We start from the raw sequence: 13,378 nt of genomic DNA on the forward strand, positions 1-13,378 counted from the left end.
AGTGCAGCCACTTTTCTTGCATTTTAATTTCTGTACAACTAAAAATAAAATAATTTTTTCTACTACCTTCAATATTTACACCTGATTTCCATTATAGGTCAAGTCAACCCCATGATGCAATAGGAGTACCCAGCTTGCAATGTCTCAGTGTAATCATCAGGCTCTTTGCCTGCACCCCATTGCCTTGCTGCACCCTCCACACTCCACCTACTTTTATTGTCCAGTGGAAAGGTTCACCCCCTCGCTGCCCCGTATCATGTGTTTTAATGTTTGGGTAAATCTGTACTGTCCTATGCAGTGGCGGCTGGTGCTCAAAATTTTTGGGAGGAAGCAAACAAACTGAAAAATTCTGAAAAAAAACTCATCAATTGCAGCCTCACCGTACCATCAATCACAGCCACTGTGCCATCAAACGCAGCCACTGTGCCCATCAATTGCCACTACTGTGCCATCAAATGCAGCCACTGTGCCCATCAAATGCAGCCACTGTGCCCATCAATTGCCACCACTGTGCCATCAAACGCAGCCACTGTGCCCATCAAACGCAGCCACTGTGCCCATCAATTGCCGCCACTGTGCCATCAAATGCAGCCACTGTGCCCATCAATTGCCGCCACTGTGCCCATCAAACGCAGCCACTGTGCCCATCAAACGCAGCCACTGTGCCCATCAATTGCTGCCACTGTACCATCAAACGCAGCCACTGTGCCCATCAATTGCCGCCACTGTACCATGAAAAACACAGCCACTGTGCCATCGAACGCAGCCATTGTGCCCATCAAACGCAGCCATTGTGCCATATCAAATGCTCCCACTGTGCCATCAAATGCTGCCACTGTGCCCCATCAAATACAGCTACTGTGCCCATCATATGCAGCCTCACTGTGCCCCAGTGGTGGCCCGCTGGGTGGGGGGCGGCGCCTGTGCTCCCCCTATGGACGGGCTGCCACTGTGCAGTGGACACATAGTGAAGTCTCAGGGGGCCCCTGTGCCATCCATCAGTAGCTTCCTGAACATTTTTGTTATACACCACATAGGGTTGCCACCTGTCCGGTTTTGACTGGGACAGTTTGGGATTTAAATGCTGTGTCCAGGTTTCCCTCTTCCTGAGACCCGGACACCAGTGCTGCCGACAGGGGGTACCACCTGGCCTCCTGTAGGGGGCCCCAGCACACAGAGAGACCCGGACAGCAGGGGGATCGTTTTGCGGGGCAGGGGACAATTACAGAGGAGACAAACTGGAAGTGAAAGAGAGGTGCCAGGGGTAGCTGCTGGTGCAGGAGTTTTCCTTTAATTAAATGTTTAAAAACAATCTGTACTGCACTCACATACGTTAGAGTGGTCGGCATATCACAGTCTGTGAAGTCCGCTGTCAGCATTCTTCCGATCCACGCTGCTCTGATCGCTGAATCACTGGAGGAAGCCGATATAAGGATACAGAGCCGTGGGAAACTGACATATGTGAGTGCAGTACAGATTGTTTTTAAACATGAAATTTAGGAAAAACGACTGCACCAGCGGCTACCTGGCGTCTCTCTGGCGTCTCTCTCTCCCTTCCAGTTTGTCTCCTCTGTAATTATCCCCTGCCCCACCATACTGTTTGTCCCCCTGCTTTCCGGATCCCATGAGTGCTGGGGCCCCCTACAGGAGGCCTGGTGGTACCCCCTGTCGGCGGTATTGGTGGGAAGGAGGATTTGTGCTGGTAGGGGAAGAAGATGATTTGTAATAGGAGGGGGTGAGGATAAGCGCTGGGATGTGGAAGAAGGGGGGATTGTGTTGGGACTGGGGATTTAGGGGATAGTGGAGGGGGGACTTGACATTTGCTGGTGGGGGGTGGAGGGTGAGCATAAAGAATAATGCTGGATTTTTTTTAGCAGGAGAGGGAGTGGAGCTTTTTGAAGAAAGGGTAAAGTGGGGAAGAGTATTGGAAATTTTGCACTCTTCTTAGCCCTACACTGTGCATTACACACTCCTGACTCCTACACTCTTTTTGTTTTGTACTCATGACTTCTAATATGCATTATACACTCCTGTCCCCTGCATTCTGTGCATAAGACTCACAGGCTCTATTCACACCTACAGAGCCTTGAAAAAGTATTCATACCCCACATTTTGTCGTGTTACAACCAAAAACGTAAATATATTTTATTGGGATTTTATGTGTTAGGCCAACACAAAGTGGCACATAATTGTGAAGTGGAAAGAAAATGATAAACGGTTTTCAATTTTTTTTTTTACAAATAAATATGTGAAAAGTACGGCGTGCATTTGTATTCAGCCCCCCCCCCCTCAAGTCAATATTTTGTAGAACCACCATTTGGCTGAAATACAGCTGCAAGTCTTTTTGGGGATGTCTCTACCAGCTTTGCACATCTAGAGAGTGACATTTTTGCACATTCTTCTTTGCAAAATAGCTCAAGCTCTGTCAGATTGGATGGAGAGCATCTGTGAACAGCAATTTTCAAGTCTTGCCACAGATTCTCAATTGTATTTAGGTCTGGACTTTGACTGGGTCATTCTAACACATGAATATGCTTTGATCGAAACCATTCCATTGTAGCTCTGGCTGTATGTTTAGGGGTGTTGTCCTGCTGGAAGGTGAACCTCCGCCCCAGTCTCAAGTCTTTTGCTGACTCTAATGCCCCGTACACACGGCCGGACATTGATCGGACATTCCGACATCAAAATCCATGGATTTTTTCCGACGGATGTTGGCTCAAACTTGTCTTGCATACACACGGTCACACAAAGTTGTCGGAAAATCCGATCATTCTGAACGCGGTGACGTAAAACACGTACGTTGGGACTATAAATGGGGCAGTAGCCAATAGCTTTCATCTCTTTATTTATTCTGAGCATGCATGGCACTTTGTGCGTCGGATTTGTGTACACACGATCGGAAATTCCGACAACGGATTTTGTTGTCGGAAAATTTTATAGCCTGCTCTCAAACTTTGTGTGTCGGAAAATCCGATGGAAAATGTGTGATGGAGCCTACACGCGGTCGGAATTTCCGACAACAAGGTCCTATCACGCATTTTCCGTCGGAAAATCCGACCGTGTGTACAAGGCATAACAGGTTTTCTTCTAAGATTGCCCTGTATTTGGCTCCATCCATCTTCCCATCAACTCTGACCAGCTTCCCTGTCCCTGCTGAAGAAAAGCATCCCCACAACATGATGCTACGGCCACCATGTTTCACAGTGGGGATGGTACATTCAGGGTGATGTGCAGTGTTAGTTTTCCACCGCACATAGGGGGTCATTTACTATAGCGCCGCTAATTAGCGCTATAACCGCAAATTGGTGCTAATTAGCGCTAAAACGGTATTCACTATAGCGCTCAGGGCCGATCCTAGGGTCACCGGCGCCTGGGTGCAGAAATATTTCTGGCGGCCCTACATGGGCGTGGTCATCTTACCAACTCCTCCCCTTTACAAATGTTTTCTATGGCAACGACTCAAACACAGAGATGCTCCCCTAAGAAGTCTTTGTTACCCTGGGATCCTCCTGTGATCTTTTAATAAAGAAAATACAGGAAGAGAGTACACTAATGAGACCTGGAGGGGAGTATCTCTGATGCACACAGAGAGGGCATCTGTTAGAGAGTCTGTTAGAAAGAGCCCCCAGACATAGTACAGGAGATGATCAGAGACTGCAGACATAGTACAGGAGATGATCAGAGACTGCAGACATAGTACAGGAGATGATCAGAGACTGCAGATATAGTACAGGAGATGATCAGAGACTGCAGACATAGTACAGGAGATGATCAGAGACTGCAGATATAGTACAGGAGATGATCAGAGACTGCAGACATAGTACAGGAGATGATCAGAGACTGCAGACATAGTACAGGAGATGATCAGAGACTGCAGACATAGTACAGGAGATGATCAGAGACTGCAGGATTGAGGGGTAGAAGCATCTGATATGGGTAAGGAATGGGGAAAACAGCAAAATTGTATCCTCTCCTGCCCACTCCCCCCCGCTCTCCTAACCCCCTCAGCAGATGCTGCTGCCCCCCCCCCCCACGGCTCAACTCTAGATAAGATGGTCAGAACTTCTTTCTGCATGCCTCAATCCTCTTGGAGTACTTGTCCATCTCCTTTCTGTGCTGAACCTCTCTCTGCTTTATGTACTCCTCCATCCACTTTGTGTTCTCCTCCATGCACGTTCTCTGCACCACCTCCTCTTATTTTTCTGCACTTCTCTATTATCGCTGAGTACTCCTCCATCTTCTTTCTGTGTTCCTCCTCCTTATTCTTTGTGTCCTCCTCCAGAACATGCCCTAGCTTCAGAGGGAGGGAGGTAGGGACAAAATTATTTAAAGGGAGCTAAGGATTGGGAAGTAGAAGCATCTGATAGGGGTAAGTAATGGGGGAAATCAGCAAAAATGTATCCTCCTACCCCCCTCATTAGATGCTGTTGCCTCACTTCCCCCCACTGCTCAACTCTAGATCAGAATGTCAGATTTCAATGGTAGTGTGCCCTTGTAGATTGCCAACTCAGGGTTCCCCAGGGTGCGGTGTCTAAGCCCCAGCCTGTTTCTTCACCAGAGCCTCTGATGGTGGGGATGGACTTGCAACAAGCTGGAACCAGGTCACGGCTCCCCTGGGTTGAACGATAAATAATTTGCCGTGTGTTCCAGAATTAAGCCCCCTTCCCTCATCTTCTCCTCCCTTCTGTCCTCTAAGAGATCTTCTTTCTGCACTCCTCAAATCTCATGGAGTACTTCTCCATCTCCTTTCTGTGCTACACTTCCCTCTGCTCTTTGTATCCCTCCATTCACTTTGTGTACTCCTCCATGCACTTTCTTTGCACATCCTCCCCTTTGTTTCTGCACTCTATCATCAGCTTCATCAATCCGATGTTAGTACAGCGATCTCCCCGCTGAGCTATTGTATTCTGACGGGTTTCCAGTCCAACATTGGCCTTTCAGCTGATATGCATGCAGCTTCATTTGATAAGAACGCCTGGTGACTCAAGCCCAGAGTAGTTGAAGGAGAAGACCAGTGAGCACTGTTGTGCTGGGTGGGGGGTCAAAGGTGCTATTCTAAAGCCTAGTACACACACGGGCCGCATTGGCCGACATTTAGACCGTGTGCGTCGCAGACGGGTCAGCTTCTGTTGAAGGCTCATGACCAAAAAAAAAAAAAGTGTTGACCGGCTCCTGATCAGCGCTCTCAAGGCCGTCCCCCTGTCAGAGTACAATAGCTCAGCAGGGGAGACCTCTGTACAAACATTGGATTGTTAGTACAGCGGCTCCAATCTGAGCTGTCAGTCTTTTTTTTTTTTGTTCCCGAACGGGTTGAAAAAAAAAAATAAATAAAAAACTAGTGGTGTGTACGAGGCTTAAAGTTAGGGTGGGAAGAAAAGAACGGCTGCACACCACAGGAATGTTCCAATGATTTTATTCCAAACAATAGCAATAAACAGCCAACAAAGACAGAGTGTCCGAACCCAGGAGGTGACGCGTACGTTTCACACTGACCTCAGTGCTTCTTCTGGTTTGAACGTTCCTGTGGTGTGCAGTCGTTCATTTCTTTCTATTGATCATCGGTGGCGGGCTGTGGCTTGCACCCAGCGCATTCGGACTGTAGTGACTGCTCGCCTGGAGCGGCGTCTTCCTTGTTTGAATCTTAAAGTTAGGGTGACCAGACATCCCCGGACTGAGAACACTGTCATTTTTAACCCGTTCTTTGGGGTTAAAAGCACCCCACTAACAGCCGAAAAGCGGTGCAAATGTGCCACTTAAACAGTGCTACAGCGCCGCTAAAACAAGCAGCGCTTTACCGCTAGCGGCTGGCGCTTTCAGTGTGAAAGGGGTCTAAAGGAAATGTGTTTTGTGCAAACATCTGATAGCTGCAAAGGTGAGGGCAGCTAGAATTAGTGAGCACCATGTAAAGACATGATAAATTGTGACATCTGAACATCTACAAACTAATGTGTAATGCATTCCTTACTATATTTAGCAAAATTTGCACACAATGGGGGAGATTTAAACTGTATCACTCAGAATCTGGTGCAGCTGTACATGGTAGCCAATCAGCTTCTAACTTCAGCTTGTTCAATTAAGCTTTGACAATATATCCTGGAAGCTGTTTGGCTGCTATGCAGAGCTGCACCAGATTTTGCACTCTCCAGGGTTTAGTAAATCAACCCCAATGTATTCTATTTTAGGGCTCATGATTCATACCATATACTGTATAGGTGCATCCAAGTTTGCATCTTTTTGTGTATTTTTAGCAGATCACCAATTTCAATTGGCTGGCAAACACAAAGAGAGTACAGCAGGCACAAATTTTAAAATTGCACCACAACTTCAACACACAAACCCCACAGTACTGAAGGTACTTTTCTTTCTGGTGGCTGCACACGCATCTGCGTTTTGCTAGATGCATGAAGTGCCCTAAGGAATTAATGACACCCTCACATGTCTGCAGACGGCAGTGCTTTTCTGTGCAGTTTGTCTGAACAAGCCCTTAGGATTAAAATCGTTGTAAAGTGAGTTTTTTTTTTATCTTAATGCATTACGATAAAAAACCTTCTGTGTGCAGCAACCTCTCTAATACTTACCTCAGGTTCATCTTGATCGAGCAATGTTGCAGGGGAGACTCAGCTGCCCGGGAGTCCCCCTCCTCATTGGCTGAGACAGCAACCCGGCACCATTGGTTTCCACTGCTGCCAATCAAAGTCAGTGAGCCAAAGAGGAGAGAGAGGGGGGCGGGGCCAAACCGTGGCTCTGTGTCTGAATGGACACACAGACCAGTGGCTCAGCTCCGGTGTCCCCATAGCAAGCTGTTTGCTGTGAGGGCACTCGGCAGGAGGGAGGGACCCGGGGCACAGAAGAGGGACCTGAGAAGAGGAGGATCTGGGCTGCTCTCTGCAAATCCATTCCACAGAGCAGGTAAGTATAACATGTTTGTTATTTTGAAATGTAAAAAACAAAACAAACAGACTTTAATATCACTTTAAGGATATTTAGGTGAATTTTCTCCTTTTCACTTTGAGGGCTCATTAACACCAGATGTGTTGTGCTGTGCTGATCTTCATTGATCATCCCAGGCTTAACACAAAAACACAGAGTACACAATTGTTCTCTATGTTCCCTATTCACACAGTACCTCACAAAAGTGAGTACACCCCTCCCATTTTTGTAAATAATTATATCTTTTCATGTGACAACACTGAAGAAATGACACTTTGCTACAATGTAAAGTGTTGAGTGTACAGCTTGTATAACAGTATAAATTTGTTGTCCCTTCAAAATAACTCAACACACAGCCATTAATGTCTAAACTGATGGCAACAAAAGTGAGTACACCCCTAAGTAAATGTCCAAATTGGGCCCAATTAGCCACTTTCCCTCCCCGGTGTCATATGACTCTTTAGTGTTACAAGGTCTCAGGTGTGAATGGGGAGCAGGTGTGTTAAATTTGGTGTTATCGCTCTCACTCTCTCATACTGGTCACTGGAAGTTCAACATGGCACCTCATGGCAAAGAACTCTCTGAGGATCGGAAAAAAGAATTGTTGCTTTACATAATGATGGCGAACCATGGCACCCCAGATGTTTTGGAATTACATTTCCAATTATGCTCAACTACACTGCAGAGTGCATGAGCATCATGGGAAATGTAGTTACAAAACATCTGGGGTGCCAAGGTTCGCCATCACTGGCCTAGACTTTAAGAAGATTGCCAAGACCCTGAAACTGAGCTGCAGCTCCGTGGCCAAGCCCATACAGCGGTTTAACAGGACAGGTTCCACTCAGAACAGGCCTCGCCATTGTGGACCAAAGAGGTCAGCGTCATATCCAGAGGTTGTCTTTGGGAAATAGACGTATGAGTGCTGCCAGCATTGGTGCAGAGGTTGAAGAGGTGGGGGGTCAGCCTGTCAGTGCTCAGACCATACATCGCACACTGCATCAAATTGGTCTGCATGGTTGTCGTCCCAGAAGGAAGCCTCTTCTAAAGATGATGCACAAGAAAGCCTGCAAACAGTCTGCTGAAGACAAGACTAAGGACATGGATTACTGGAACCATGTCCTGTGGTCTGATGAGACCAAGATAAACTTATTTGGTTCAGATGGCGTCAAGCGTGTGTGGCGACAACCAGGTCAGGAGTACAAAGACAAGTGTGTCTTACCTGCAGTCGATCATGGTGGTGGGAGTGTCATGGTCTGGGGCTGCATGAGTGCTGCCAGCACTGGGGAGCTACAGTTCACTGAGGGAACCATGAATGCCAACATGTACTGTGACATACTGAAGCAGAGCATGAACCCCTCCCTTCAGAGACTGGGCCGCAGGGCAGTATTCCAACATGATAACGACCCTAAACACACCTCCAAGACGACCACTGCCTTGCTAAAGAAGCTGAGGGTAAAGGTAATGGACTGGCCAAGCATGTCTCCAGACCTAAACGCTATTGAGCATCTGTGGGGCATCCTCAAACTGAGGGTGGAGAAGCGCAAGGTTTCTGACATCCACCAGCTCTGTGATGTCATCATGGAGAAGTGGAAGAGGACTCCAGTGGCAACCTGTGAAGCTCTGGTGAACTCCACGCCCAAGAGGTTTAAGGCAGTGCTGGAAAATAATGGTGGCCACCCAAAATATTGGCACTTTGGGCCCAATTTTGCCATTTTCACTTAGGGGTGTACTCACTTTTGTTGCCAGCGGTTTAGACATTAATGGCTGTGTGTTGAGTTATTTTGAGGGGACAACAAATTTACACTGTTATACAAGCTGTACACTCACTACTTTACATTGTAGCAAAGTGTAATTTCTTCAGTGTTGTCACATGAAAAGATTTAACCGCTTCCCGTCAAGCGTACGCAGATGTGCGTACTTGGCTTTCTGGGGTTATACCGGGATGATGTCCGCAGCTGCAGGCATTATCCCGGTACTGTTGTTTAGAGCAGGCGATCGGCTATCCAAGAATAACAACCGATGCGGCTAAAAGCCGCTCAGCTGTTATACCGGAGGAGCGGGAGGGGACGTCTCCGCCTCCAGCCGCTCTTACCGGGCCTCCCGTTCGATCGGGAGGCCCGGTGACCAATCGGCTGCCTCCGGTGGCCCACGCCTTCGTTCCAGCCTCCTAATCGTAAACATGGAAGCAACGTCATGACGTCACTTCCCGTTTACTCGGGGCGCCAATGGCGCCGGTTTTAAAAAAATACACAGTATTCAGAATCGCCGTTTTCGGCGATCTGAATACTTTGAAGTGCAAAGGAGGGATCGGGGGTCTTTGACCCCCGATCCCGCCATAAAGAGTACCTGTCACCACCTATTACAGTCACAAGGGATGTTTACATTCCTTGTGACAGCAGTAAAAGTCATCAAAAAAAATTTTTTTTTTTAAACACAATTTATAAATATATAATTAAATTAAATAAATAAGAAAAAAAATTTCTTTAAAGCGCCCCCGTCCACGCGAGCTCACGCAGCAAAGAAAACGCATACAGAAGTCGCGCCCGCATATGTAAACGGTGTTCAAATCACACATGTAAGGTATCGCCACGATCATCAGAGCGAGAGCAATAATTCTAGCACTAGACCTCCTCTGTAACTCTAACCTGGTAACTGTAAAAAAAAAAAAAATGTAAGGACTCACCTATGGAAATTCTTAGGTACCGTAGTTTGTTGCCATTCCACGAGTGCGTGCAATTATAAAGCGTGACATGTTTGGTATCTATTTACTCGGTGTAAATCATCTTTCACATTATACAAAAAAAATGGGGTAACTTTACTGTTTGGATTTTTTAAAATTCATGAAAGTGAACACCGCTGCACAAATACGGTGTGATATAAAATATTGCAACAATCTCCATTTTATTCTCTAGATTCTCTGCTAAAAAAAATATATATAATGTTTGGGGGTTCTAGCAAAAAATACGGATTTTAACTTTTAAACACCAAATTTCAAACATAGGCTTAGTCATGAAAGGGATAATAAAATATTTACAAAAATGTGAGGGGTGTACTCACTTTTGTGAGATACTGTAAGTGTTGGTGTCATGTAAAAATGCAGCATGTCTCCATTTTTATCACAGTCCAACACATGTCTCCATAGCACATGTAGCTGAATGAATTGTTTTTCAGTAATATTGAGTGAATCTTAAAAAAAAAAAAAAAAAAAAAAAAAAAAAAAAAGAGAAAAGTAAACTGTGCAATGCATTTTAACAAGATATTGCACTGCCCTTCTATAATACATAACAGCAGGCACACATCAAATGGACCATAACGTGTGCTCACTGGTGTGAATGGGCTCTAATTGCTAGTACCACCTTATTTTCTCTCCACCAGTTAAAGCATCTCCCACCCACCTCTCTCTCGCTGGCCACGGTGCCTCTCTGCCAACTACTTTACCTTAGAGATCACAGCACCTGAACTCAAACATCGCCTCCTTATTCCACCTCCATTCTACCCACCTTTTAACTCTCCAGAATTTCCCTCTTACCCATCTCCCCCCCACCCAATTTCATTACCGCCCCCCTATGTCATTCACCTCTCACCCCTCAGATCATAGCACATACCTTCCACCTCATATACCCTCTTCCCTGTAACCACCATTCCCCTTGAACCCCAACACTACCATCTCCCTTCCCTTTGGCAGAGGGGGGGGGGACAGCTTGGCAGCTTCACCCTGGGCACCAGCTGACTTTGTCCCAGCACTGCTTCCTTTTCCTAATGCCGAGTCCTCTCTCTTCCCGGGCTCAGCATAGAAGTTTTAGTTTGCCTCACCCGCCAGCTGCCCATAGCCAGTGAGGGGAGACAGGGAGTGCATAACCCGGCCCCCCTTTCTACACTGCCATTTAGTGGAAGTTCAGTACAGCTCAAATTTTCAATGCTGTGTGACGTCCTGCATGCTGCACCCCATCACATTATGAGTGCAACGTGAAGGCGGTACCAGTGCGACTGCAGACAAGTGAGGGGACGTGGGGAGGGAATAAACCCAGTTTGCATTGAGGAGGGGAGTGGGGTGGCAGGAGGATGGCAGTAGTGGTTGGAATGGGGGGGGGGGGAGGTTGTGGCAAAATGCACCTTCGCCTGTGTGGAAAGAGATCCTTGCACTGGCCCTGCCTGGGTGGGCAGTTTCCCGTTTGGCGGGGGCCATGTTGGCTGTGAGAGGAGTCAGTTTCAGCTCTGTGCACTTGGGCAGTAATACCCTGACCCTGGGCACTGATGAGGTGGCATGGATAGGCTGCACTGATGGGCACTGATGAGGTGGCATGGATAGGCTGCACTGATGAATTCAAGCTGATGAGGTAGGACTGATGAGACTACACTGATGGGCACTAATGAGGCTGCACTGATAAGTTGGCACCGATGAGGTGGCACCGATACAAGACATACATTGAAAAGTTTTTTTCTCTATCTTATCGTCTTTTTTATTTAATCTGATGGACAAAATCTGAGAAATACCGTATGTATCATACAATCATTCCATAAACACATACACTGCATATATATAATTTGCGGAAAATATGCTTATAAAATAGTAATACGGGACAATTCCCCCAAGGGTTTTTTTTAGCAGTAAAGTATTAAATTAAAAAAATAGTGATTTAGTAAAATCTTTTTATTTCACAAAATAGAATTCAAATACCAATGGGGTATTCATATGGATGGCAATTCTGTAATGTTCAATTTGCTCCACTGTATGACTTTCGCTATGTATGATGGAAAATGATTTTTAAGTCTGTAACCAGAGCACATATATTTTGAATTCTATTTTGTGAAATAAAAAGATTTTACTAAAATTACAATTTTTTTTCCTTTAATACTTTGCTGCTAAAAAAAACCCCTTTGGGGGAATCATCCCATATTGCAAGTTCTATGGGGTGTGCAGCTATACTGACTCTAACATATGTGTTTTTTCTACTTTTGCTTATAAAATAGTTTACTGTTTGCCAATAAAAAAATAAATATGTCCCCAGATTTTCTTTTGAAAATCCGATCACCTTACTTAAAGTGTTACTAAACCCACAACAGTAAAATCAGTCTGTATATGCAGTAAAGCATGCTGGTTATACTCAATGTAGAACCTAAGCGGTTAATCCTCTGCATTGTGTAAAAAGACTGTTTGATCCTGTCTTTGCTGATCCTCCCCTTCTTCCACTGTCCCCAATTCATCTGATCTAGCTGATAGTACAGAGCCTCCGAGACACTCTGCACATGCTCAGTTTGCTGTGTATTGCTAGAGTGTTTTTTCTTTCCTGGAAGAGTGCATGTGATCAGCACAGGGCCAATCAGCACTGTCCAGAGGGTCAGGGGTCCTGCAGCTTCATAGGACAGTCAGGAGAATGAAAACTCCTCCTACAAGCTTTAAAGTGGTTGTAAACCCACATTTGTAGGTTTTACCTATAGGTAAGCCTATAATAAGGCTTACCTATAGGTACTGCAAATATCTCCTAAACGTACGCCATTTAGGAGATATTTCCTGTACACTGCACCGATGATGTCATCCGTGCCGTTTCTTCACTCGTATGTGCTGTGACTGACTGCTCCCGCGCGCAGGGATGACACCACAAGGCTATGGCCAGAGCTGGAGTCTGCAGCCGCGGAAGTAGGAGGGCAGAAGATGGATGTGATGATGTGCAGGTGTGGGGTTGGTGGCGCTACCTACTGGCTAACTTATGAGGATGATTATAGTGGCAATGTGGATGCCAGTGGTGAATGCGTGTACGGAAGGGTTAGTTACCCGATAATGCAGGCTCCATGCATCCATACCAATGTTCAAAAAAATTAAAAAATGTGCAATACACAGATAAAAATAAATATTAAGTGAATCCCAATAAACCTCACATATACAGTGGGGACGGAAAGTATTCAGACCCCATTACATTTTTCACTCTTTGTTAAATGCAGCCATTTGCTAAAATCATTTAAGTTATTTTTTTTCCTCATCAATGTACACACAGCACCCTATATTGACAGAAAAACACAGAATTGTTGACATTTTTGCAGATTTATTAAAAAAGAAAAACTGAATATAACAAAGACGGAAAAATGTAAGGGGGTCTGAATACTTTCCGTCCCCACTGTATATGTGTGCATAGGAATAACCTTGAGAGATAAACCTCATGGGATCCATGTACCATCAAAAAAACCTTAATGTCCAAAAGATAAAAAATATATATAAATTATGTGCAAAAATGTATAAAACCCAAAACCAGCAAAATCCAGTGACACATATGTGTAGTCATAAACCGTAATAGAAAAATCAGCATGAAGATATAAAATATATATAAAAAATGATTTGTGAAGCTCCAAAAATTCCCAGTGAAAAACAAAAAAAGTCCAAAGTGCTCAAGTGACTCTTGTGTTCAGAGAATCGAGTGATTTCTGTGCTCCCCCTGATGGGTCCCCACTCACC

Source organism: Aquarana catesbeiana, linkage group LG02 (assembly GCF_042186555.1).
Source record: "Aquarana catesbeiana isolate 2022-GZ linkage group LG02, ASM4218655v1, whole genome shotgun sequence".
In the NCBI taxonomy this organism is placed as follows: domain Eukaryota; kingdom Metazoa; phylum Chordata; class Amphibia; order Anura; family Ranidae; genus Aquarana; species Aquarana catesbeiana.